Source organism: Carettochelys insculpta, chromosome 23 (genome assembly GCF_033958435.1).
Source record: "Carettochelys insculpta isolate YL-2023 chromosome 23, ASM3395843v1, whole genome shotgun sequence".
Lineage (NCBI taxonomy): Eukaryota > Metazoa > Chordata > Testudines > Carettochelyidae > Carettochelys > Carettochelys insculpta.
In genome coordinates this window covers 28,398-55,581 of record NC_134159.1, presented here as the reverse complement: position 1 = coordinate 55,581, position 27,184 = coordinate 28,398, and the positions used below count along the sequence as shown (strand labels likewise).

The 27,184-nt window shown below is 52.7% G+C and overlaps 3 non-coding genes and 1 pseudogene across 3 annotated transcripts; 1 reads left to right on the top strand and 3 right to left on the bottom strand.

Annotated features, from left to right (window-relative positions):
• Positions 1 to 11,711: 11,711 nt before the first annotated feature.
• TRNAP-GGG (transfer RNA proline (anticodon GGG)) lies at positions 11,712 to 11,783 on the top strand. Its single transcript has one exon. It is a non-coding gene; the product is annotated as a tRNA-Pro (tRNA).
• Positions 11,784 to 14,090: 2,307 nt separating this feature from the next.
• Positions 14,091 to 14,162, bottom strand: TRNAH-GUG (transfer RNA histidin (anticodon GUG)). Its single transcript has one exon. It is a non-coding gene; the product is annotated as a tRNA-His (tRNA).
• A 4,951-nt stretch (positions 14,163 to 19,113) lies between these two features.
• Positions 19,114 to 19,195, bottom strand: TRNAS-AGA (transfer RNA serine (anticodon AGA)). The gene has a single exon. It is a non-coding gene; the product is annotated as a tRNA-Ser (tRNA).
• Positions 19,196 to 22,260: 3,065 nt separating this feature from the next.
• LOC142001100 (small nucleolar RNA U3) lies at positions 22,261 to 22,442 on the bottom strand (annotated as a pseudogene).
• Between the last annotated feature and the right edge of the window lie 4,742 nt (positions 22,443 to 27,184).

Genomic DNA, 27,184 nt, shown 5'->3' with positions numbered 1-27,184 from the left:
CCAGAACGGGGCTGGCACTAGCAAAGTTTTCCTGTGCTATTGTGCATTTGTTTGCTCCTTCCCTGAGCTCACCTTGTGATGCAGACATGCACTCAATGTGCACTTGTGTCAAGACCAGCCAGCGGGGCTGGGACAGAGGAGAGAGGGTCTCCGATTGGCTGGCTGTGTTGAACAGCAGCAGCAGCCTGCGGATAGAGCTGAGCCTGCACTTGGAAAAGGTGCCAACGAGCACACTCGTCCATCGTCCATCGTCTGAGGAAGACTCCCCCAGCCTGGGGTGGCTGGAGAGGGAAACACCAGGAAAGAGCATTCCAGGTGTGACTCTGAACCCAGCCATGGGGGCTGGAGCAGAGGGAATGGCTCTGGGATGGGCAGTGGCATCCCTGATAAGGACGCTGGTCCTCGGTGCAAGAAAAGTGCTTCTGCTTCTGGGGAAGTGAATCCTTTGTCTGAGCCTGTGGGGGTTCACAATGGGGCCAAGATCCCAGGGCTGCATCTGAAGCCCAGAAAAGCCAACAGAGCCGCTACAGGGGGCTGGTGCCCTTGGCATAGCAGTCCTGCTGCCCCTTCCTGTGGGAGGTGTGTGTTGGGGATCCTCACCTGGCCCAGAACCACTCTGCAGCCCCTCCCTTAGCCTGGGGTGGTGACTCTGGCCTGATCCCTGCCAGCCACTCAGGCTGTTTCCTTCACCTCTTTTGGCCTTGACCCATGACCTTGGCGTTATTAGCACCACGCTCTAACCAAATGAGCCAGCTGGTCTGTGGAGAAGCACCTCACCAGGGTCCTTTTTTTATATGTGCAACAGGCAACTGCAGGGCCACTGGCCCCTGGATTGAGAGTTCTTCCCCTCCCCCACCAGCCTGGCCTCCCCTTTCAGCCTCTGTCACCCATCCCCCACTGCTCTGAACCCCTTGTCCCCTCAGCCCCTGCTGACCCTCCTCACTGCCCTTTTCCCCTCCTCCCTCAGCCACAAACCCTGGCCGTGTTCCCCCTCACACTTGCCACCCCTCCCGCGCCCTCTGCCCTGCACAGTCACTCACTGAAAGCTTTGGCCCTGCCCAGGGGCTGTATCAGAACAGAGACAGCCTGTGGGTGCAGCCCCTACCTGGGAGGGGACTTTGCACATCTCTCTTACCTGCACAGTTCATGTCCCCTGCAGGGTTTTTTGCTTCCAAGCAGGATAAGGACATTTCGAGGGGGAAGCAAAGGGAAGCCACAGGAGGGGTCCCAGGCTGCTCCCAGGCAGTGCAGGTGCATCAGTTCAGCAATGGGGGCAGCTGCGGGAGAGGGGAATTAGCACTGGGGTGGGGGCACATCTGGGCATGAGACTTTCCCTGTCGCTCACTAGCACGTGCACATGGTGTGCAGTGACAGGGCTGTGGGGTGTCTCTGCAGTGGCAGGGCTGGGGCAGGAGCTGCTCCCGCAGACAGGGCAGAACGTAGCTCCTGCCGGCTCAGGCAATTGTGTCTGTGTTGCAAACATGCTGCAGCGGCGGGTTAGCACTGACCTGTCTGGAGAGGGCCAGGAGCCAATACACGCTGTGTATGCAATTCCCCAGTGCTCAGCGGTCCAGGATGTAATGCTGAGTACAGGGCTGCCTAGACCTGCTGGTGAATAAATAGAACCGAGGGTATCACCTCCCTGCATTAGTAGTAGACAAAGGGCTTTGGGGTTCCTCTGATGCTCCCCAGGCCGATTCTCCAGGCAGCTCAGCCGTCCACCTGTCAGAGTCTGTTACTTCTTCCTCCAGAAGGTGGCAGCCGCCTCCTGCAGCTCTGAACTCTCCAGCACAGCCCAGTGATGCTGAAAAGCAGGTGAGAGGCAGCCAGAAATATTTGGGCAGGCACCACAGGGTGCTTCATCCCTAAACTCCATTTACCTGGCAGGTATGTGGCCAGCGGAGCCATGGTGCCTTTCTGGGACTTTTCCCCTGACTTGTTTGGGTTTTGTCAGTGACAAACAAAGGGAGGTGAGAGGAGAGTAACTCTCCCTTGTCCTGCCCTGCCCCAGCTGCAGACAGTGGACTGTCACCTTCTCTGCACACAGACAGCCTGAGAGACCCACAGGGCTGACAGGAATAGAATCTCTTGATGCGCCAGAGAAGCCACCTTCCCAAGGCCCCTCACATACGCCTTTTTCCCATCTCCAGGCGGTGAGGGGATTCCTTCCAATGCTCCTCTTCCATCAGCCTTGGGATTCTCAAGGGGGACATAGGAAAAATGTTAAGAAAGACAAGAATGCAACACAGGGAATTGAGCTCATGATTGCCTGCTCACTTGACTGTTGCCTTAGCTAGCTAAGCCACAATGCCCCGTTTGTTGCACTGCTGGTTGCTGACAGAGAGGTAGCTGTGTTAGTCTGTAGCGAAACAACCCAAAAGCAGTCCTGTGGCCCTTCAAAGACTAACAAAATAATTTATCAAATGATGACCTTTTGTGGGACCCGCCCACAAGAAGACTTTCCAGTTCCCCAGCCCAGCCACTCTGCCCAAGGGATGCTGGAGTTGCAGCCCAGAGGACATTGAGGAGGGAAGGAGTTAAAATGCCCCTTTCACTTATTGTCCCCTCTGCAGCATGCAGGTCAGAATCCACCAATCTCCCCTTCTCTCTCCCCACCTGCCCCACTGCCAGGATCCCTGCAGCAGAGCCTGGGGTCCTGTCCATCCTAAGCTCCCTGAGCCTGAGCCCCGTGCACAAACTCACTTCCATTCTGTGCTCCTCAAACCTTTCTTTCTCCCTGTTCACACCCCAGGGATAGGGAGACAAAGTAGGAGCAACCCCGCTCTGGGGCAGAGTTATCTCCTGTCTCTCAGTGAGGTGGGGGATGGGCTGAGCTGCCCCTGCTGGAGATTTTCAGGGGTGAGTATTTGATGAAGTGTAACTGGAAGAAGACAGTTTTGCCTTTCTGTCTCCTTATGCCCTTTCATCCGACTTGTCCCAGACCCAAATGGAAAGAAGGGGCTTTCGAAGTCTGGGGGTCCTTCTGAAAGGCCCCTGTCTACGCCACCGGCCTGTGGTTTGAAAGCGGCACTTTCAAAACCTGAGTGGCGTCCATTGTGGTAATGAGGCACGGCATATGCAGGGCAGCACCTCATTAGCGCCTGCCGAAATGGCTCATTAGCATCCCCCTTTTGAAGGTAGTGTGGCCACGGCCTTAGAAACTTGAACAAGTATCGCCAGCGCTCGGACTGCGCATGCACGTCACTCTCTAGCTCTCTGCCTTGGAAAGGTTGCTGACCCCTGGTGTGCCATGGCTGGTGTCAGAAGAGTCCCTGCCAAAGATGTTTCCCACTAGCGGGGGCCTCTCTGTGCACAGAGCTCCTCTGACAGCTCCATGCCTGCAGGCCATGGAGAGCTCTACTCTGCCGCCTCATTTTCTCTCTTGCAGTGAACAGCTGCAGTGGCCGTTCAAGGGCCTGTAGACAGAGCTCTCTGGGCAGTGCTGGCCACTGCGCCTTCCTGCTAACCAGGAGGTCCCAGCTTGGCCTGACAGTTCAACTGTGGGCCAGGCAAGAGGAGGGGAGGACAATGCCCACAGCTGGCCTGCAGAGGCCATAGAGACCACACCTGGTTCACTTCCCACCCCAGAATTTGGCCTAAGCCCTCCCACCCACCGGCACACAAGGAAGCTGCGGCTGCTCTGCAACAAGCCTGAGTTGATGCACTTCTTGAGTCCTCCAGCAATAGGGCAGAGATTCTGTCAGCGCAGGAAGCAGAGTGCCCAGTGATATGGGAGGCTCAGGTTTATGGCGCCAGGTGAAGGGCCATAGATGTTGTCAGGGGGATTAAACATGGGGGATTGGGGTTCAGGGACAGGCCAGCTGTGGAGCTGTCACAGACTCCCAGGCCTTCAGCAGGCCTGTCTCTCCTGTGGGCCCCCTCGGGGAGTCCACTTACGACAGCCATTCAAAGGCTCAGTTGCTAGAGCAGATGGGAGCAGCCAGCCCTCAGGAAGTCATCTTGACATTGCCTATGTGACTCCAGCTTCAAGGGGAACATGATAGAGACTACCTGGTTGGGGGGGGGGGGGGGAAGAGGCTGAGACCCCTCTTAACCTCAGCTGTGTGTTGGTATGACCTTGCATAGACAGCAGTCATGGGATATATCAGGGGAAAGGTGAGGAGCTGCTGGAAGTCAATTTTCTGTCCAAATATGAGGGTCCTTAGTGAATTGCTATGAATTATGTAGTTTGGTTTTCACTACAACACACTGTGATGAGCTCTGGGACTCCTGAATGGGGCTGATCAGTGATCAACAGACTCACAAATAGGAGGGTGCCACGAAGCCGTCTTACTCCTTATCAAGTGACCACCCAGAAGAACAATGTGCTGTGGGAGTGGGATGCACTCAGCTGCCAGCGCTACAGACACAGAGACGAGGCAGGTGACCAACCCCCCCCCCCCCACAGCAGGGAGCTTTCCAGCCCCAGAGTGTGGTGTCCTTTCTCAGCACCAGCTTCCTGCTGGAGGCAGCATGGGGCAGCCCTGAGTCCCGTGGACCAGATCCAACTTGTGGGGGGAAGGACCACGGCTCCGCTCTCTGCCAAGAACTGCTTGTTGGAGCCACTGCTAGGGAATATGGAGTCAGGTAAATGCCCCCACTCCCCTCATGGCCAGCCTGACACCCTATCCCCTCACATGTCCCCGACACCGATCTCTCCCACTCCCTGGCCCACACCTGGACCTCCCACTCCCTGCTGCCATGCAAATCCACCAACTGACCTTGTCCTTAGGATATCTCAGGGTTCAGGCAGACCCGAGGAATGTGGTTCCAGCCCCCCCAGACAAAACACTCTGTTCCATTGCTGCAACCCTGGGAGTGCAGAACTGCAATGGTGCCAGCTGTGTTCTGCAGAGAGGGGCAGGTGAGCAGAACTGTCTGTGTGCAGTGGGAATTTCCCCCAGGCTGTGAAATCCAGGCCACACATTGTGTGTTATGTGGCAGTTGTGACCCTGGGCCAAGATGCCACTGCAGGGCACTCACACTGCAATGGAGAGGCCCCGGGGACACATCTCTGCTGTCCCACACGCTGCCCAGTAGCACCTGACTGGGCCCATGGGACTAACACTGCATGGTGAAAACTGCTGTGGGACATTGGAGCTGTGGCTGGAGCCTGGGCTCACAGAACCTCACCCCTCAGGGGTCTCAGAGACTGTGTGGAAGCCCAGCCATCTCCACTGGCATTTTACAGCCCTAGCTGCAATCAGCTGCCCCAGCTCTGAGACTGGTGCTTGGATGTGCTTGTGGCAGTGCAGCGCTAATGGCAGTGCATGTCCACACTCCACCCAGCCTCCCCGACTGGGCTGTGCCAGCTGAATCCGGTGAATGAAGGGAGGGCACACCCAGAGAGAGCAGATTTCCACCCCAGGGGGCAAGAGAGAAGATTAAAACTTGATGGTGCAAAGAAAGGCCTCAGCCATTTAGCCCCAGAATACCAGACTCTCAAGGATGTTACACAAAGGTTGCGGTCTGCCAATGAGAACATAAGAACATAAGATCAGCCATCCTGGGTCAGACCAAAGGTCCATCCAGCCCAGTGTCCTGTCTGCCGACAGTAGCCAATGCCAGGTGCCCCAGAGGAGGTGAACCAAAGACAATGATCAAGCGATTTGTCTCCTGCCATCCATCTCCCGCCTTCGACAAAAGGCTAGGGGCACCATACCTTACCCCTTGCTAATAGCCATCTGTGGACCTCACCTTCAAATATTTATCGAGCTCTTTTTTTAAACTCTGTTAGAGTCCTGGCCTTCACAGCGTCCTCTGGTAAGGAGTCCCACAGGTTCACTGTGCGCTGTGTGAAGAAAAATTTTCTTTTATTAGTTTTGAACCCATTAATTTCATTTGGTGTCCTCTAGTTCTTGTATTATGGGAACAAGTAAATAACTTTTCTGTATTCACTTTCTCCACACCATTCATGATTTTATATACCTCTATCATATCGCCACTCAGTCTCCTCTTTTCTAGATTGAAAAGTCCCAGTCTCTCTAGCCTCTCCTCATATGGGACCCCTTCCAAACCCTTAATCATTTTAGTTGTCCTTTTCTGAACCTTTTCTAATGCCAGTATATCTTTTCTGAGGTGAGGAGACCACATCTGCACGCAGTACTCAAGATGTGGGCGTACCATAGTTTTATATAGGGGAAGTAAGATATTCTTTGTCTTATTTTCTATCCCTTTTTTAATTATTCCTAGCATCCTATTTGCTTTACTGACTGCTGCTGCACACTGCGTGGATGTTTTCAGAGAACTATCCACTATATTTCCAAGATTCCTTTCCTCAGCTGTTGTAGCTAAATTTGCCCCCATCATATTATACCCTGTACAGCGAGCTAGCCTCTGGCAAAAGACCTCCCGGACGCCCCCAGTTGTGCTACAAAGACTTCTGTAAGAGGGACCTCAAGGAGGGAGACATCGACCCAGATGGTTGGGAGGAGCTGGCAGACAACCGCAGCAGCGGGAAGCAGGAACTACACAAGGACCTTCAGAAGGGTGAGATGAAGATCAGACAGCTGGCAGAGGAGACGTGAGCCTGTAGAAAGGACAGCAAGGACCTGCCAGACACCCACTACATATGCAGCAGATATGGCAAGGACTGCCACTCTCATGTGGACCTCCACAGTCACAGTCAACGCTGCACATGGTGATCTTAAATGGAGTTACGAAGGGCGCGATCCATAGTCTGCGCAGACTGACGGATGCCTATATATGTGGTCCTGGTAAATTGTGTGTGGCTACAGTGCACAAGAAACTGTAAGCCCTCCCTGTCGGATGTGACTCTTCCCATTCTGGGCAGCAGCTCAAACCAGTTCCTCAGAGACAAAGGGAAAGTGACGGCTCAGCCAGGTGCCAACAAACTTGACTGTTCTTTGGCAGCACAAAGGGGGTGAGCAAGAAATTTACCATCCAGCTGGAAGTTGTTGTGTGAACAGACTAGCTGCCCCATGCAGCACTGTCAGGAGGGCTGGGCAAGCCGGTGCTCGCCCCAGGCACAGCATAATCAGCATAATCAGGGGCACAGCTCTGGAGAGATTCAAAGCCCACCCTGTCTCTCTCCTGATTGTCTGTGCCGGCCCCTGGCCTGGGTGGGCAGCCTCTGGGCGCTCAGGGGTTAATCTCCTCTCCCATGCTGGAGGGCTCTGCCCCTGCCCTGGGAAGGGGCAGGAAATGGGCTGCTCTGTACATCCAGGGCTGGGCTTCCCCGTCCCATGCTGCTGCTGCCTCTGTGTGCGTGGGGCCCACCCAGCCCTTTGACAGTTTGGTGTCTGCTCCAAAGGGGGAAATAAGAGCTCTGGAGTGTTTTAAAAGCTCATTATTTAAAACACACAGAATCCTTATTTTAACTGGCAACAGCTCCTCCCGCCTTCTTTTGGTTCACTTCCAGTGAGGTTCAGCCAAGTGAGGGACTTTATCCCAAGGCTGGAACCAGCCCGTGGGGCAGCCCTGGACGTTGCTGGCCTCAGCTCCTGAGCGAGAGCCTGCAGGGGATAAGACAGACCTGCAGGTAAGTGCTGGGGGCAGGCAGGGAAGTGACTCTGCACACACCCTGCTCTCCCCATCTCTGCTCCCAGGCATCTGCAAGCCCCAGAGCCGCTGCCCCCAACACCCTCAGGCTCATTGCCTGTTAGCAGTGACAGCTGTTAGAGGGCAGGGAATTAATTATTCTTCTTGTTCTTTTCTGGACCCTTTCTAATTTCTTCGCATTTTTCTTGAACGGTGGCGCCCAGAACTGGACACAATACTCCAACTGAGGCCTAACCAGCGCAGAGTCGAGCAGAAGAATGACTTCTCCTGTCTTGTTCACAACATAGCTGTTAATGCATCCCAGAATCATGATTGCTTTTTTTGCAACAGCATCACACTGTTGACATGTTTGGCTTGTGGTTCACTAGAACCCCTAGATCCCTTTCTGCTGTAGTCGTTCCTAGACAGTCTCTCCCCATTCTGTGTGTGTGACACTGATTGTTCCTTCCCAAGTGGAGCACTTTGCATTTGTCCGTGTTAAACTTCATCCTGTTTACCTCAGACCATTTCTCCAATTTATCCAGATCATTTTGAGTTATGACCCTATCCCCCAAAGCAGTTGCAACCCCTCCCAGCTTGGTATCATCTGCAAACATAATAAGCGTACTTTCTATGCCAATATCTAAATCGTTGATGAAGATATTGAACAGAACCGGTCCTAAAACAGACCCCTGAGGAACCCCACGTGTTATAATTTTCCAGCAGGATTGAGAACCATTCAGAACTACTCTCTGGATATGGTTGTCTAGCCAGTTATGCACCCACCTTAGAGTAGGATCATCTAAACTGTATTTGCCTAGCTTTTTATAAGAATATCATGTGAGACAGTACCAAATGCTTTACTAAAGTCTAGGTATACCACATCTACCGCTTCTCCCCTATCCACAGGGCTCATTATCCTGTCAAAGAAAGCGATCAGATTGGTTGGACATGATTTGTTCTTTACAAATCTATGCTGGCTGTTCCCTAGCACCTTACCACCTCCCAAGTGCTTGCAGATGATTTCTTTAATAACCTGCTCCATTATCTTTCCTGGCACAAAGGTTAAGCTGACTGGCCTAGAGTTTCCTGGGTTATTTTTATTCCCCTTTTTATAGATGGGCACCATATTTGCCCTTTTCCAGTCTTCTGGAATCTCTCCTGTCTCCCATGATTTTCCAAAGATGATAGCAAAAGGCTCAGATACCTCCTCTATCAGCTCCTTGAGTATTCTAGGATGCATTTCATCAGGCCCTGGTGACTTGCAGACATCTCATTTTTTGCAGTGATTTTTAACTTGTTCTTTTTATATTTCAACTTCAAATCCTATCCCTTTCCCACGAGCATTCACTATGTTAGGCAATCCTTCATCCGACTTGTCAGTGAAGACCGAAACAAAGAAGTCATCCACCCTAAGACTCTGGAACAACAAAGGAACATAAAAAATAATCTGTCTGTCTGTCTCTTGAAAATCTTGCGCCCTGCATGGATCAATCTCATTTTTGAATTGTTTTCCTAAATTCTGGGGTCTCAGAGGTGTGTCACTGTGCTGTGAAGGGCACAACCCCAGCTGGGAACATAAAAGAATGAGCTAAGTCCCTGGAGGAGAGGTGCGTTGTTGGCTCTTAGCCAGGACTGTCAGTGAGGAGACCCCATATGCTGGGTGCCCCTGGCGTCTGAGTGCCGGAGGAGAGGATGTGCTGTATAGCACACAGGGCTCTGAGGTGCAATGGAAAACATGTTGGACTGCTAAGCTGCCATGGTTGTGTGGAGTTAAGGCCAGTCATTCAAAGGCTGTGGGTTGAAATGCCACCAGAGTCACTGTAATATGCATTGCCTGTTGGGAGGGCTGGGGAAGATGGAAGGGCAGGTCCTTCACACAGCAGGGATCTACTGTCCAGAGACCTCAACTCTGTCCACTCCCTTACTGGTGCTCCCATAGTTGTCACATGTTTAGGCTGTTATTTCCGCCAGTCACTCTGCTGCCAGGAAACTCCTCCATGGGGCAGCTGCCTCATTCACCAGCATTTACAACTCAGGGGGCAGCTCCTGCTATGGGGAATCTCCTCCATGAGACAGATGCACCTTTACCCAACATGACAGCCCCACTTCCAGGGACCCCTGCCATGGTGTGGCTGCTGCATTCCCTGGCCCCCCTCCTGGGAAGTTTCACAGCCCCTATTCTCAGCACATACCCCCCACGAGGAGGCTGTGGATTCCCCATTCACTACTCCCCTTCATCTTGCTGTGGCACCTTTATTTCTGGGGCATCATCATGAGGCAGCAGCCCCCCATTACGGAAAAGCCCTGACACATGAGAGCAGCTCCCCTATCCCCAGACACTGGTGTCTGATGTTTGCCATAGGGCCACGTGGTTACTCTCTGGAGTTCCCTTTCTACATTGTCCCAGTTTCCCTCTACTCCGTCTCCGGGGAGTCCAAACTGCCCACCCTTAGACGGAACCACTTCTCCAGTGTGACACCAACTTCCTCACACTGAGCCCTTTAATCCCTCCCAAGGCCAGTTCCCTAAGTGCCAGGTTGCAGCCCTCATACACCAGGGAGTAAACACCTGCTCCAAAGAAAGGCTACTTTGGGGTTCACCAGAGACGTCTTCCACCCACTTCTCAAAGATCTCAGTTCAGCTCCAGTCCTGTCACTGATGTATCTTTATTTGTCAACTCTCACATGGCCAGTGTTCCCCAATCAGTGTTCCCCAAAGTGACAGTCAGGGTTCCCTGGTTGGGGTCAGCACCCTGTGACTCCAGAGCTGCATGGGGCTTAAGGGGTCATTTGCAGGTGTGGATGCTGCCACTGCTGACTCCTCTGCCACTGCTGAAAGGGGAGTCAGGCAGGATCTGCGTTGTCCTATGTCGGGCCCTCCGGACTAGAGTCGGAGGAGCAGAGGTATATTCAAGCCTCAGATTGGGTGAGGTATTTGGGAGGGTTTGGGGCTTAGAAGGGTTAAGCTTGGGCATGAGGGTGTCAGATTTGGGCTGAGAGAGCTTAAGCTTGGGGATGAGTGGGGCAGATTTGCGGCTGAGAGGGATTAATCCTGGGGATGAGGGGGGCAGATTTGGGCTGAGAGAGATTTAGCCTGGGGATGAGGGGGGCAGATTTGGGCTGAGAGGGATTTAGCCTGGGGGTGGGGGGGGCAGATTTGGTCTGAGAGGAGTTAAGCCTGGGGATGAGGGGGTAGATATTGGCTGAGAGAGGTTAAACCTGGGGATGGGGGTGGCAGATTTGGGTTGAGAGGGATTAAGTCTGGGGATGAGGGTGGCAGATTTGGGGCTGAGAGGGGTTAAGGGGTTATTAGGGTTTCTGTAAAATTCTTTCAAGTTTAAAAGGGTTCTGTGGCCAAGTAAAATTGGGAAACACTGACCCAGGTAATCACACACAGCAGGTGTCCTCTGCCCCCCCCGTCAGCCCCCCCTGTGCTCAACAAGGGAGCGCAGCTCTTCCCTTCCAGGGTAGGGGTCCCAGCTGATTGTAGGGTGAAAAAGTGGGTCCTGATGTCGAAAGTTTGCTCCTGCCTGATGTAAACCATCAGAACAGCCCTTAGGGGTCACAGAAAAGGATCATAAAGGCAAGTGGCCTTATAGTGGCCAAAGCCAAGTGCAGCAAAACCCAACACCCAGGAAATACTGGGAGTGGAACGTAGGGTCTCCTCTTTACAAGGCACCTGCTTTAACCAGCTAATTCACAGAGCCCGTCATCATCAACAACAGCCATGAGCTCAGCGCCCATTGCTGCCCGACGCCTCCCTCACGATTTCCTTCCCTCTTTCCCTGTCCAGTGTGGAGTGGCTCAGTTTGTGTAACGACCTCTGCACCCATCTACTGCGTCATCTCCCCAATCTCTGTGGGCTCTGCCTCTCCTACAGAAACAGTCTGTTACTGCAAATACCAGGGGCGTGATTGCTGGTTCATCGTTCATCCTGCAGATCCACCCAAACAGCTGTAACTTCCGTTGTGTAACCTTCTGGAGCAGGGTCTCTTGGGGGTATCTTCCTGTGTAATTCCTGGATATGTTCCTGTGTTTTTCTCCCACACTGTGTCGTTTGTGAACTGTCCAGAGTGTGAGGTTGGTTTCTTGCTTCAGGACTGTGAAGAGAACTTGGAAATGCCCTTGGAAAGGTGAATTTGGGAGCAGCACTAAGCCGAGCACTGGCTGTTTGCTCAAATATGGGTGCAGAAGAGGCATTTCCAGGCTGGCTTGTTGGTCTAGGGGTATGATTCTCCCTTGGGGTGGGAGAGATCCTGGGTTCAAGTCCCAGACAAGCCCTTCTTCTGCCTTTCTCTGATAACTCACCTGGGCTTGGGGGGGCCCCAAATCCTCCCATGCATCTTCCTTTGCTCAGTGCAATGGATCAGCTGCTTGCCACTGGCTGGCTCAGCTCTGTCAAGATGAGGCTCTGCCAGTGACTACACCCCTCATGCCAGAGGTTACTTTCACAGCACTGAGCAGAGACACAAACAGGGCACATCTCCACTACTCCCTCCCTTTGGAAGGGGCAGGATTTTGGCAGATGCTAATGAGGCGCTGACATGAATATGCAGAGCCTCATTAGCATAATGGTGGACATGCAGGTTGTGAAAGTGCCGCTTTGGACGTGCAGGCTGCACACGCAGACTGGGGCCCCCAGGCTCCCAAAGCCCTTCTTCACAAACAGCTGCTGCCAGCGCTGGAAGCTCCCGAGAAGTGGAACCTTCATTTGAGCACTTGGAGCTCTGTAGAAGCGGGGCGGGGGGGTGCTGGTTTGCTCACTGGGCCCCATCCCCTCCACACTCCTCGCTCGGCCTCCTCCCTCTGAGGCCCCACCTGTGCTCTCCCCTCACTCCCGGTTCACCTCTTGCCATCCCTGCTCTGCCTCTTCCACTGCAGTCTGCCTGCTGCTCTCACCTCTCCTCCCACCGGCCCACCCATCTGCTGCTCTCCCTCTAGTCCCCCCAGGCCTCCCCACCTGCTGCTCATGGCTCTCCCTGCCCTACTCCAGGGGCTGCCCACTGCCCAGGGAAGCCCCAGCATTACATGGGGAAGGACCCCTGTTTAGCCTCTCCCTTAGCCTGAGCTGGACACAATTATGTCTCCCTTTGTAGAGTGGGCTGGAGAGCCTGGCCTGTTAGGGAGCATTTGGGTGGACGGTGGGGGCAGCGAGAATGACAAGCATCAGCTCAACCCCTTGGGGAAAAAGGGTCAAGCAGAGAACCCTGCCCTGAGCCTCTTCTCCAGGCACTGGGGAAGGTGACTTGCCAGGCTGGGTCCAAGTCCTTTTCAGACCTGGGTGTGAGACGTAGATGGGGGGAAGAGGTTCACAGGGCCCAGGCATGCTGGGTCCTCCTCTCACCTGCTCCCTACAAGCAACTCAGCCTTTTTTTCCCCTCCAGACTCTCAGTTGTCACCTGAGGGACGACAAGCCACAGATGACGGTTGGCCAGCATGGGATGGGAAATACCCACCTTCGCATGAGTAACACCCCACCCTTCCCAACTGAATTGGAGTGAAACTCCCCAGGGGCCCTTTGGAAAGGACCCCTGGGCAGCTGCAGGGACACTGTGGCCCCTGCAATGAGATGTGGGTCAGGACAAGTATATACGGGCAGGGGAATTGGCTCAAACAGCATGGCAGGAAAGGTTCACGTGTAAGTGAGGCGATGGTGGTGGTGTGACAGTTTTGTGTCTTGTTTGTGTCGTGACAAATCCCAGGTGGTCATTCCTTAGCCCTGCCGCTCTGGCAATGAAGCCCTGAGACAGCCAAAGCTGGGCTCATTTGCATGTACATGGGGCAGCAGCCCCCTCCCCTGCCTGAGCAGGCCTGTGTCTGGTGGGGTCAGGAGGGGCTTGCTGCTCCCAGCCTTTGTAATGTGGCCACCGGTGAGGATGAGAAGAGATCATGATGGAATCTGTAGCAATGATCTCCTGAGCTTCCTTCCCCACCCGCCAATCCCTGAACCTTCTCGTCACACCCACTGGCACATGGCTGGACACCCACACGGCCACACAGACCCTTGCCCTGTCTGGCTCACGCCAGCCTGTCTGGCTGCCTCCAGCCTGGGCTGAGCTCAGGGGACAGCTGGGTGAGCTGCCCTCCAGCTGTGACAGCATCGGGCCCCTCCCACCAGTCTGCTCCGTCGCTCAGTGCATCCCAGGGAGCCGAGTCCTTGTGCCCGGCTGTGGCACTCTCTGCCAGCCAGCCAGCCTGTGTGGAGGAGCCGGGGGCGGGGGTCCAATGGCTGGTGCTTTTGAGTTGGGTCAGGAGGAAAGTAACGAACCTTCCCGCACCAGAGCACTAACTGGAGAGCGCAGGGCACAAGGCCACCGTGTCTCACACGCAGCAGGCTCTGTCGCCAGGGGAGCTCTGCCACCGCGCTCTTGTCTCCAGCACTTCTGCCTCTGCCAGGGAGACCATTGAGTCCAGCCTCCTCCCCAAAGAACGAGCAACCCCAACTAAATCATCCCAGCCAGGGCTTTGTTAAGCCAGGGCTTAAAAACCTCCAGGGATGGAGATTTCAACACCTCTTCAGGTGACGCATTGCAGTGCTTCACCGCCCTTTTGGGCAAACTAAGAGCAGTACCAGCCATTTCCTATAGCTGTCATGACTTGGATTTGAACCAAGGTTTCTGCAGCCACAGTGCAGAGTACTAACCACTGTACGATCATGGCCAGCTGGGGAAGCTTTCTAGTGAGTTTTCCTTTCTAGGGCATCACCCCACACTCTGGGACCTGGGCCACTGCTCCAGCTTCAGGCAGGACTCTTTGGGCTCCAGAGGCACAAGGCAAATCAACAGCCAGCTGCCCAGAGAAGGGCTTGAGCCCGGCACTGCCAGATTAAGAGCCTGCTGCTCATCCAAGTTGTGCTGGTAAAAGGGGCTTTTCCTTTTGGCCCTTGACACAAGTGCAGTCAGGGCAGCCTTGTAAGAATGTAAAATGTTAAAGACGCCCACATTGGAAATGGCTGGGGGAGGTGCCTAAGGTGGGAAGCAGATGGTTCTGTCTTTTGCTGCACTTTTACATAACCGATGTTCTCTGTGCAAGAAAGTGCTTCATTCTCCTGAAAAGAGAGAGAACCTTCGGGTTTCTTTTACAATGTGTCTCCTCTAAGGCTGATAGAGCCATCAGCCAAATGCCTAACCACCCTGTTCCTCCAGAACACACAGCTCACAGATTAGCAAGGCAAAAATTATACAACAGATAAAATGTTTAAAAAAAATCACTGAACCATCTACACAGCATAACAAGCATATTTTGCAAAAACTGGAATCAATGCAAAAACCAGAAAAAATACGTGCATGAAACACAAACTGCTAACGTGCATGAACCATGCAGAGAATTTTTTCTGTTACTCACAAGCAGCTGGAAAAGCTCGCAAAAAAAAGACACCAAAAACCAAGAAAGAATCTTATGTGTTTCACTACACCAAAATTTTTAACAAAAGAGAAAAAAAGTACACAAATTGAAAAGAAACCAAATCACACAGCACCTCCTGTAAAAGAACTGACAGGGAAAAGGACGTAACAAAGAACCCCCAAAAACCAGGCACTAAAGAAATAGGTAAAAATTTTACAAGTTTCCCAACACAAAAACCTTTACAAAAAAACAAAAAAGATACATGAACTGAAAAGAAAGCAGATTATACAGCACCCCCTGTGAAGGAGCTGACGGGGAAAAAGCAAGTTCTTCTCACATCACAGTGTCCACAGGGACAACCTGCAAAGCCTCCCCTTTGTGCAGCCCATTGCCCAGAGGTGCTTCCAGCCGAATTTCAGTGCCAGAACCAGAGGCTCCAGGAGCAAAGGCAGCTCGTGGATGAGGGACTCTGGACACACCACGCAATGCAAAGGAGCATCACTGACTCTGCCCCAGAGAGCAGAGGAGCCAGGGTCTCCCAGCTGTGGCGACTGCCCCAGAACAGGGGTGATGACAGTTTTTATGCTGTGCCTCCTTTTTGGCCCTGCACTGAGCTGCTCCCCACAACCTGTGGGAGAACCATAGGAAGGGATGCTGGGGTGGGGGCGCGTGCTGGTGGGGCTCAGGTGCTGGGCCAGCAGTGGCTCCTCTCTGGGGGAGGGGGAAGTGCTATGAAGCCAGGTCACCTGCAGTGCCCCTGGGGGACCCTGTGCACCACACTGGGGCACCTGCCAGCCAGGAACCAGCCGCCTCAGCCCAGCAGCAGGGAAGTTGTCACAGGTGCACCTGCCTCCTCCCCCTGCTTGGCCCATCACAAACAGCTCCCATCCCCCAGCTTCTGCTCTGTCCCCTGCGCTCTGGTGCAGAGGCTGAGATTTGGCGACACAGCAGTAGCTGCGGGGGGAGGGGGCAGGGGATCGTGCTGAGCCCTGGGCTGATCGGGTCACAGTTATGCCAATGCACATCAACCCAGCAAACCTGTCCCTCGGCTGAGATCTGGATACGGGGAGAAGTGACAGTTGCTGCTCATATTGAATAGGAACAGAGAGAAAGCCGGGCTAGTCTGTGCACTATCAAAGCCAAAAAGCCGTCCAGGAGCACTTTTAAGACTGACGCAATAATTGATTAGGTGCTGAGCTTTCATGGGACGTAAAAACTCATCACCTCATAAATTATTTTGTGCATCTTTAAAGTGCGACTGAACTGCTTTTTCCACAGAATCACAGAATGATAGAACACTAGGATTGGAAGGGATCTCTAGAGGCCATCAAGTTCAGCCCCCTAGACCATCCCTAACAGACATCTATCTAACCTGATCTTAAATATCTCCAGAGATGGAGATTCCACAACCACCCCAGGCAATTTATTCCAGTGTCTGGCAACCCTGACACTTAGGAACTTTTTCCTAATGTCCAACCTAAACCTCCCTTGCTGCAGTTTAAGCCCATTGCTTCTGGTTCTATCCTCAGAGGCCAAGCAGAACAAGTTTTCTCCCTCCTCTTTATGACACCCTTTTGCATAACTTAAAACCGCTGTCAAGTCCCTCTCAATCTTCTCTATTCTTAACTAAAAAAGCCCAATTCTTTCAGCCGTCCTTCATCGTTCATGTTCTCTAGATCCTTGATAATTCTTACTCTTTTCTGGTCCCTCTCCAATTTCTCCACATCTTTATTGAAATGTGGCTCCCAGAACCGGACACAATACTCGAGCTGAGGCCAAAGCAGCACAGAGTAAAGCGGAAGAATGACTTCTGTCTTGTTCACAACACACATGTTAATGCATCCAAGAATCAAAAGCATCACACTGTTGACTCATATTTAGCTTGCAGTCCACTATAACCTCTACATCCCTTTCTGCTGTAGTCATTCCTAGACAGTCTCTCCCCATTCTGTAGGTGTGAAACTGATTGATCCTTCTCAAACGGAGCACTTTGCATTTGTCTTCATTATACTTCATCCTGTTTACATCACACCATTTCTCCTCTTTGTCCAGATCATTATGAATTTTGACCCTGTCCTCCAAAGCAGTTGCAACCCCCGCCCCCCGAGCTTGGTATCATCTGCAGACTTAATAAGCGTACTTTCTATGCCAATATCTAAATCCTTGATCAATATATTGAACAGAACAAGTTTTAGTTTTGGTTCTCATATGAGAAATTTGAGTATTATTTTTAGATGTAAGGAATGTGCAAGCAGGAGCTCGGTATTGCTGAAGGGTTTGGGGAATGTCTCCTTTAGAGAGCGTCTGCAGGAAAATGCAAAGGTGTGCTTATGTAATGCCTTGGAAAGAAAACCTGATGGGAACAGGCAAAGCAATGAGCCTTTGTCTATTGTAAACAACATGTTGTTGTAAAGTCACAATTTAGGCTATCACCCAGTGTAAGAACTGAGGAGTTTCATCAATGCTTGAAGTTGTTGTGAGGGTACAGGGCAGTCATCACTGCTGCGTAAGACATGGATTGCGCAGGACTCTCTCCATGGAAGCATTGTGAGGTAAAATCCAGGGAGGGAAAGGGGATCTTGGGAAAGGCAGTAGGGCAGGTTCTTGAAACAGTCGGCATACACACTTGAGGGACCTCAGTTCTGCCCACTCTGTCAGTGTTGCTCCTGCAGTTGTTTCTTCTCTTGTGTTTGGGCTGTCATTTCTGTCAGTCACTCTGCTGCCAGGGAGATCTTCTGTGGGGCAGCTGCCTCAGCCCCTGGCATGCTGCTGCTCAGGGAGGCAGCTCCTGCTATGGGGAGTCTTCTCCACGGGGCAGCTGCCTGTTGGCCAGGACCTCTGCTGTGAGGCTTCACAAACCTTACTTTCAGCACATTCTGCACCAAGAGGGTACAACCATCATCCACTCGCCTTTGTCTCTGTTGTGTCACCTCCATCTCTGGTGCCTCACTGTGAGTCAGCAACACACCATCGAGGAGGAACCCTGAGACAGGAGAACAGCTCCCCCACCCTAGAAATTGGCGTCTGGTATTTGCCATAGTTCAAATCTCAGTGGGACCTGGTGGTGCTCTACTGTAAATCTCATCTTCTCCAAGGGCTGGGCTATTTTGTTCCCAGGGGTACCTGAGTGAGGTCTTTTTCCTCCTGCTGCATGAATGAGTCCCACTGGAGCCAGGTCTCGGGTTGGGCTGGCTCGTCAACCTGGGTGCAAAAGTTTGGGGCCCCAGAACTCAGCAGTGTGTGTAGAGATAGATGTGGTCTGAGGTTGTGTTTCTCATGGCTTCTTCTGATGCCCTCACAACTGGTCCTGGAGCTGCCAGGCTATTCCTCTTGCACACATGGCACTCAAAGGAAGGAGCATCAAAACCAGGCTAAAAATTCAGGGGACAGAACGGGAGAGGAGGAGTCCCAGGCTGGATCCCAGCTCACCTGTCCTCCTCTGGGCACCTGGAAGTGGGGCAGCTGGTACTGACACCTCGATGGGAAGGCTCAAAAGCCACAGAGGGCAGTGCAAGAGGAGGGGAGGACCATGACTGCATGTGGCCTGAGAATCTTCATAACGTCTCTGAGCCAGGCTGCTCCCCACCACCAACCCCTCACTAAGGACACCCCAAAGCAGCGTGTGGTCTACAGGCAGCATCCCAAGGTGGGAGAAAATCGGCCAATCCCTCAGTGAGGTTTCATAACTGTGGGGCTCATTTCAGCTGTGGGGCAGGAGATGTGTCCTGAAAAGGCTGTTCCCCCACTGGAGAGAATCACAAAACAAGCCAGAGCTTGCACAGGGTTAGGCACAAGCACATGGAGACCTGCCCCAGGCCCTGTGTCTGGTTCTGCAGATCAGTCTATTGCTGTTGGGGCAGAGAGGAGATTGTGACTTTCATTCCCCCTTGGGGAAGTGTCTGTCCCTTTCCCAGCTGTGTACTGCACAGCTCAGGAGCTGGGAGAGACCAGAGCCCCTGAGCCAGCCTTGGCAACAGGCCCTTCCATTACAGGCAGCTGCCCTGTCACTGGCTGCAGCTGAACCAGGGCTGCCCACTCCTTCCCAGGGCATTACACACGTGAGTGCAGCACTGTTGTGCTGACATAGGAGACAGGCTGGGACCAGCAGCAGCCAGAGCAGTGACCGCACCCCAGGGTCAGCATTTCCCCCAGGCACAGACTCCCCTGACCTCTTGCACACACTGGTCACAGACAGCCCCTGGGAAGTGTCTCAGGGTATGTGCTGCTGTATTTTTCTGGTTCCAGCATGTGGCTAAAATAGAGCCCTTGCTGTGAGCAGGATTGGAACCTGCGCAGGGAAACCCTATTGGATTTCTAGTCCAACGCCTTAACCACTCAGCCATCACAGCTTTGAGAGCCCCCTGTGCCCCCAGGCCAGAGACCCTGGTGAATGCTCGGTGGGCCGAGGCTGGTCAGGAACACTGCCAGACTGCTGGTAGGGTTTGCTGCTCTCCCCTTTCTACAGCACTGGCCCTGACAGTGTCCCTGGAAGCTGTGTGCTTGGGCGGCTGCTCAGGAGAGATGCAGGTGCTGCCTGGCTAACTAGCAGAGCCCCACAGGCAGAAGCCGGTGTTTCTCTTGGAGGTGCACATCTGCCCAGGCTTTGGTGCACAGAGCAAAATGTATTCTACGTCCCCAGGGAACATTCGAGGGAACTGTGGCCCTGGGGCAGCAGATGGTGGGGGAGGGGAATCATTCTGCCCCGGTGAAAGTTCCATGTGGCAATCCATGGCCAATGACCACAGCCCTGTATCCCCCAGACCCCCCTTCAACCCATCTGAGTTGTGTCAGGAGCCCAGCCAGGGGACGCAGACGAGGGCCCCTCCTGGAGTGAGACTGAGTTTAAAGACTTCTGACACTCTGGGGAATGAGGAGCTGCTGCTCCACATGACTGGCTGGTGCCAGGATGCTGCAGCCTTCAGCCACCTGTTCTCTGGCCTGAGCTCCGAGGGTCACCCCACCTGAACAGCTGAACTACTGGGGAGAAAAGTGAAGGAACTGTGGCAGTCTGACTGCCAGGCCCAGGATGAGGCCAGCCACTCGAGGGGCAGTGGCCACTACCTGCCCCACTTCCAGGAGCTCAACAGCCTCCTGGGACCCAAGGAGGCACCACTGACCACCCACGTCCTACACACCACCAGGTCAGATGGCGCTTGCCAGGGGGCTGCAGGAGGTGTCAGGACCAGTAGCAGGCAGCAGCTCCCACCCAACAGGCACAGGAACAGAAGCCCAGAGCCATGACAGGGGTTCCAGCAATGGGGCCCTCATCATCTCTGTGTCCTCAGAGGTCTCCATCTGGGCCCCCTCCACCTGGGCCTCCCCTGAGTTCCTCTAAGGACACCAAGGTCTGTTTCGTGCATGTTGGACGCCTGGCACAAGGGGAGGGGAGGCCAGCAGTGGGCCACTCACGCAGCCACCAGCTCCAGTCTGGATGCACCCCACATGGCTGTGCTCCCTGAGCCTCAGTGGGGGCCTCATGCAACACTCAGCACCTGCCCCTGTGGACAGCACCACAGGCTGCATGCCCACGGAGGGAGGCTGACCTACACCGCATATGTCCCACCCACGCAGGGACCCCCCAGCCACACAAATCCCTCAGGGACCCCGGACAGATGGGGGGACAAGGTGGAGGGGGGCACACAGCCCCCAGGGCCAGGTTATGGTACTGATGGCCTTTCCCTGGGTCCCCTTCTGTCTCCAGAGCTGCACCATCCAGGGGTCAGACAAGGCCCTGTACCCAAGCCAGAAAGGCCCACACCAGAGGGCGAGGGGCTGGAACTGCACCCCTAAGAGCGCCCACATGGGGTCAGTGCTGGGGCATGTGCTGGTGCCACTGTGGGGAGGAGGAAGCTGCTGCTGTCACTGCTCACACCACCACCCTGCAGGACGTGACTGCTGTCACGCAGGAGAGGCTGGTGATGGAGCAGGAGGCCTGGGATTGGGTGGCAGGCAGCCTGGACACCCTCACACAGGCTGTACACATGTGCCTCGCTCAGCCTCCCACCCCATCACCAGTCCCTCCCACAGCCCCTGCAGCTCCTCCCTCCACATGTGTCCCACAGTTCCCCCCCACCCCTCCACCCACAGTCCCTGACATTGCTGCCCTGCTCCCACCCAGCCTTCCCCCATCCCCTCCCTCCCTTCCTGTAGCCCCCAGTGAGCCCAAGCCTGAGATCACTGGACCCCTTCCTTGTCCCAACCTCCTGATGGTCCCAGCCCCATCCCAGCCCTTGTGAGAATATGGACTGTGGCCTCCCACCCGCTCCCCAGAGCCCTTTCTGAGTTCTGTTACCCCAACCCCCTCTGCAAGACCTCCTCTAAGTTCCATTGACCCCACTGCCCACCCCAGGACCCCATTGTCTATAGTCCCTCATCCCTCTTGTCAATCGTTCACACTTCTGTTAATGCAGTTTGGAATCCATTGCCAGAGTTTCATGAAATACTTTCTTTATCAACACTCCCGTGTCCCTGGTGTCTATTGGGAGGCCAGGAGGGTATGGGCGTGTGGGAGGGGGTTGATAGTGAGAGGTGGGTGCGTGGGAAGGGAGTTGTGGTGGTGGCTGTATGTTGGGGCGTCACATGGGCCCCCAGACAAAGGCCTCCCAGAGGAACTTACTGACCTGCACCCTGACCCTCTGTGCCTGACAGGGACAGACAACCCAGGGGAGGGAGAACAAGCGTCGCCCCAGGGCAGTGGCCTGTGCCAGGGCAGCCATAAGGCTAGACCCCTGGAGCTGCTGGAGGGTGGCAGCTTGGAGCAGTGCCTACAGGCTGACCATGGCCTGGATGGGTTGGGCATCAGGGAGATTCTGGGGGGCCATTATGTGCCACCAAGTGGCTTCTCCATGTGGTTGAGTTCTCTGTGCTCTGGGTGCAAGCCAGCCCTTGGCATGTGCAGAATGAGTGTGTTTTGGAGGAGCCCTTTAAAGGAGCACCAGGCTGCAGCCCCCAGAAGGGCTTATCTGCATTGCGAGCGCAGTCACGGCATTTTCTGGCCCTTTTCTCCCAAAACAGCACCCTGTGACATGTGGCTGCTTCCTTGCGAACCACGGGGCCTGGTCTTTTCAAAGAGCGGCTCACAGTCTCCTTTCCCTTGGGGCGTGTGGACGCTCGCTTTCGAATGCTGAGCTGTCAAAAGGTGGCTTTGGAAAGTTTGCCTTTTGAAACAACACTGTGATGTAGACTCAGCCAGCCATGGAGAAAAGGGTAGGAAATCAGAACCAGGTCCCCACGTGAAAATTGCAGCACATTGTAACAAAGAAATGTGTGTGTATAACAAAAAAAATAACAACTAAGAAACAGAAATTTTTAAACACCATTTTCATTCTCTCTGTTTTTGAATATTTCATGTAAAAGCAGATAAAACAATTCTCCACACTCTAAAAACTCCATTTAAACTTCCTAATAAGAGTCAACCACTCAGACTAGGTTCTTTTCTTCTTATTTCCAAGCGAAAACAAGAACAATCAGTAACACTGCCTGCTTATCCCATAATCTGAAGAGAACTCTTCAATTGATCATCATGGTTGAAAAGACCGAGAACAATGTATTTCTCTGGCTACATACTTAACAAATGATCCCTAAAAGTACAACCTTAACTACATGTTCCTCAGCTGCACACCCAGCAGAACAGGCAGATGGGGAACATTTTCAAACAGCTGCTTCCACCCGCCTCGAACTAAGGGACAAAAGTCTAAAACCAATCACCCCTTTCACTGAAGCCTAATTCACCCTCTTTGGGACGCAGTGTATCAGAGGTGGCTGTTTGTAGACACACCCCTCCTGATTAGCATACAGTCCTTTTGGAGTCAATCAAACCCTCTCACTTTTACTTCCCCAATCTGCCACTTTTCTTTCAGGCTCTCATGTGACAGGTGTCAGGCACATAGGACTCTGACAGGTTAGTTCCTTCTTGCCAGCTGTGCAGGTGATGTAAAAGGAAAGTAGAGAGGCACTGAAATCAACAGGCACCAACTGAAATGAAAACAAAAAAGCAGTCAAGTAGCACTTTAAAGACTAACAAAATAATTTATGAGGTGAGCTTTGGTGGGACAGACCCACTTCTTCAGACCAGAGCCAGCCCAGAACAGACTCAATATTTTAGACACAGAGAACCAAAAACAGTAATCAAGGTTGACAAATCAGGAAAAAATTATCAATGTGAGCAAATAAGAGAGCAGAGGGGCAGGGCGGGGCGTGGGTCAAGAATTAGATTAAGCCAAGTATGCAAAAGAGCCCCTATAATGTCCCAGAAAATTCGCATGCTCATTGAAACCAAGTGTTACTGTGTCGAATTTGAATATGAAAGAGAGTTCAGCAGTTTTTCTTTCCAAAGCAGACTGAAAATTCTTCTTCAATAAGATGCAAACTCTTCAGTCATTCACAGATGGCCCACTCCATTAAAATGTAGACTGACTGTTTTGTGGATTAGGAGTGTTTTGATGTCTGTTTTGTGCCCATTAACTCTTTGTCTGAGAGAGTTTGAAGTCTGTCCAATATACAAAGCACCTGGGCATTGTTTGCACATGATGGCAGAAATGATGTTAGTTAAGGAACATGAGAATGTGCCCATGATTCTGTGAATAATCTGGTTAGGTCCAGTGATGGTATCTCCAGAATAGATATGTGGATAAAGCTGGCAGTGGGCTTTGTTGCAAGGAAAAGTCCCACAACTGGAGTTCTTGCGGGATGGACTGTGGCTATTGGTGAGAATCCTCACAAGGTTGGGAAGTTGTCTGGAGGAGAGAACACGCCTGTCACCAAGGGCCTTCTGGAGTGTGGCATCCTGATTAAGGAGAGGTTGTAGGTCTTTAATAATTCATTGCAGTGGTTTGAGTTGGGGGCTGTAGGTGATGACCAGTGGTGTTCTGTTCTTGGCTTTTTTGGGCCTCTCTTGGAGTTGGTGGTCTCTGGGTATTCGTCTGGTCCTGTCAATTTGTTTTTTTTTTATTTCTCCTGGTGGGAAATTCAAGTTTATGAATATTTGGTAAAGATCTTGTAGTTTTTGTCTCTGTCAGTTGGATCAGAGCAAATGCAATTGTATCTAAGGGCTTGACTGTAAACAATGGCTCTCGTTATGTGTGCAGGATAGAAGCTAGAAGCGTGCAGGTAAGTATAGCGAAGAGTGGGTTTCCGGTACAGTGTGGTACTGATCAGACCATCCTTGATTAGTACTGTAGTGTCCAGGAAACGTATCTCTTGGGTGGAGTTATCGAGGCATAAGTTGAAGGAGGGGTGTAGATTGTAAAAGTCTCTGTGGAATTCTTCTAGAGCCTCTATAGCATGAGCCCAAATCATAAAGATGTCATCAAGGTATCTCAAATAGAGGAGGGCTAATAGGGGATGAGAGCTGAGGAATCGTTGTCACTTCCACAGCTAGGTCAGTGCAGGGCAGCTGACGTTAACCTAATGGTGTAATATAGACAAGGTCTTGGTCTCACTTCCCAGGTGGTGTTTCCAATTTAGCCGAAGCTGGTGGTGGTGGTCGTATTTGGCTAAAATCAAGGCAACTCATCTTTTAGGCTCTTGTAGACCCAGCTCAGGCATCCTGATGCTCATGGTCTTCCGGCCCCACATGGTGAAAGCCTGGTCTGTGCCCTTTGCCTTGGGCTGTAAATATTATTTACTAAGCGATGATCCGGCTCCTTCTGGCCCAACCCAATCTGATGAGGCCATTTTTCAGGGTTGGGATGAAAATGATGTCGGGTCCCAGGAGTTGGGGGCCAATGTTCCCTCTGACCTTTTCCATCCAGGTGTGGAATGCATTTTATGCAAACTCGGGTCTGAGAAATGTGCACCATCAGTGGAAACAAGAAACCGAGCTGGGGATGCTCTGCTAACGGGCTGGGGAGCATTGGAAACTCTGCTGAGCACTCGCACGAGCCCACAGCTTACAGGGAACACCGACGGCGGCTGCAGCACAAAGAGGGAACTTGCTCAAGTAGGTGATTTTTCTCCCCAAGTCTCTTTTTGTAAGGCACCGAAAAGGGAACGGTGGCTGGGACCCCCCAGTCGTTTGTCTGCCAACTAGGCCTGATTTGGGACACAACAATTTAGGTGACTTAACATGGAGTCTTGGCCAGGGGCCTGAGACAGGGGAGCATAAGATGGGGAGCAGCAGAAGGCACTGCTGGAGAGGTGCCAGTGAGTGCACTGTGGTTTGGTGGGAGTGAAGTGAGTTCGCTGGGTGTTTGCCGTTTGATGCTGATTGCAGCTGATTTCTGTGATGGTGTCAGGTGGGATTGTGTGTCTGGGCGGGTTTGATCCCTTGTTCCCTTGGTTGCCTTTGATCAGCCTGAGGCTCAGCCTGCCCCTGTGTGGCTGAGGGAGAAGGCCTGAGCTGGGTGAGCAGCTTTAAAAGCCAGAGGCAGAGCAATAGGGGAGGGAAGGAAAGAGGGAAGTGTAAAAGGGAGTTTGATGGGATCAAGTTAATGCCTTTGGCTCTTTCTGAGCCCCTTGATGCTATTGAAATCTCCACAGCAGTTCCCATCCCCTGTGTGAGCAGAGAGGGACTGAGCCTGTTTTCTTTTCTCCCTTCCCTTCCACACCCCCAGGGCGTTGCAGGCACCACAGACAGGTGTGTGTCTCCCTCCCCTTCCCGTGTCATCCTTCTGGCCACAGGCTGAGACCGGCCAACTAACCCAAGGCTCAGCTACCAGGTGGGGCTGGTGACACAGCTCCTGTGCTGCATTACAGAGCTGGTATTCATGCAGTTCTCAGAGCAGAGAAGAGAAGCCTGGTGCAGATGGTGGGTGTTGGCCCCTTGACTGTGTGGTCACACTGCCAGAGTGGGAGGTTCAACTTACTCTCCTGAGAGGTTCATATCTGAATTCTGCCTCAGTCTTGCCCCTGCTCTAACAGAAATCCAAAGCAACCACTGGTGAGCTGTTCGGGGAGGCATTGAATCAAGGCCAGTTCAGCATGTGGAGAAAGCCACTCACCTCAGGAAGGGGATTTGAACCCACCTTTCCTTCTGGAGGCCAGAACATCCAGGGAAAGGAAAGACAGTATCTTATAGCAGGCACCTTAGACCACGCAGCCATCCCAACACTGCTGGAAAGAATGCTCTTGAACCACTAATTTTCTTTAATATTTTAGGAGTCAGGCAGACAGTTTCCGTACACAACTGTAGCACAACTCTTTCAACACCAAACAGCCGTTCTCCAGCACAGCAGGTTTTTATACACAGTCACCCTGACCTAATGCTGGGACGTGCTTTGACATTAGCTGAAAACAAATGGATGAAGGAGAAACTGTCAGTTTGCCACACTGAGGGTTGGAATCCCTCTATCATCATCTTTGCTAAATAGGTGGCAGACAAGTACCCAAGTGATGGGAGCTCTTATTGGCTCCTATTCTCCCCCATCCTTAGACATTAAAGTTTCATGAAAGGAAAAAAAAAACAATGAGGAGGAAGGCAGAGCTCTTAAGGATTCTTTCAGAAATGAGTTGGCCCCACAGAAGAGGAAGCAGGACTGTTTCTACCTGGCTTAGAACAAGCGACTAGTTACAAGTTAGACCCATGTGCTAACCACGACACTGCAGAAAATACACACTGACATTTTGGTGCTTTTCTGAAGTGTTCTCGGGAGCCAGGGCATCAGCCAGTTTCCCTTCGAAGAACGGGCAAGCAAAGGGCACGAAGAACTTCTAAAAACTTCATCAATAGCAGTGGTGCAACAGCTTCTCCAATTTGCCTTTTTCACAAGAAGGAGAACCAGAGACAAATCTTCCCACCAACAATGTTCATATCTGCTCAATGTTTCCTGCCACCGCCCAGGGACCCCTTCAACAAACCAGGACAGCAAAATGCAAGACCCTCAATGGATTCTCTTCTTGCCATTGGTTGCACCCACAGCACTTAGGAGAGGCAGACATGGTGTTCCCAGGCTCCATCCCCAGTGCACAGGAGGTCCAGCAGCACAGTCACAGCCCTGCCAGGCCCAGGAGAGGGAGCAGATGCAAACAAGCCATAAAGGCAGAGTGCAGCTTGTAAGCTGGGGGAGAAAAGAGTCAGTTATACACAAGCAGCCGGTCCTCTGGTGTAAAGCACAGAGCTCAGGACTCTGACTCTTGCAATCTGAGTTAAACTCCTCAGTAGGCCTGCCTCAGTGTCCCTTCCTCACAGTAGTGCAAGCTTGTTCCACCTTTACTGCTCTACCCAGCGCTAAGCCCGTGCACAGGTAATGGCGTACAAGCTGCCTGCTTCAGTGACTGCTCCGCTCCTGTCCCCAGCATGTGTAAAAGCTTTCTCCCAATAGCATGTATGTTCCATACTGTTCAGGGGGTCACCATCATGCCTGTCCTGCAGACAGCCACAGACACCCCAGCCATGCTGC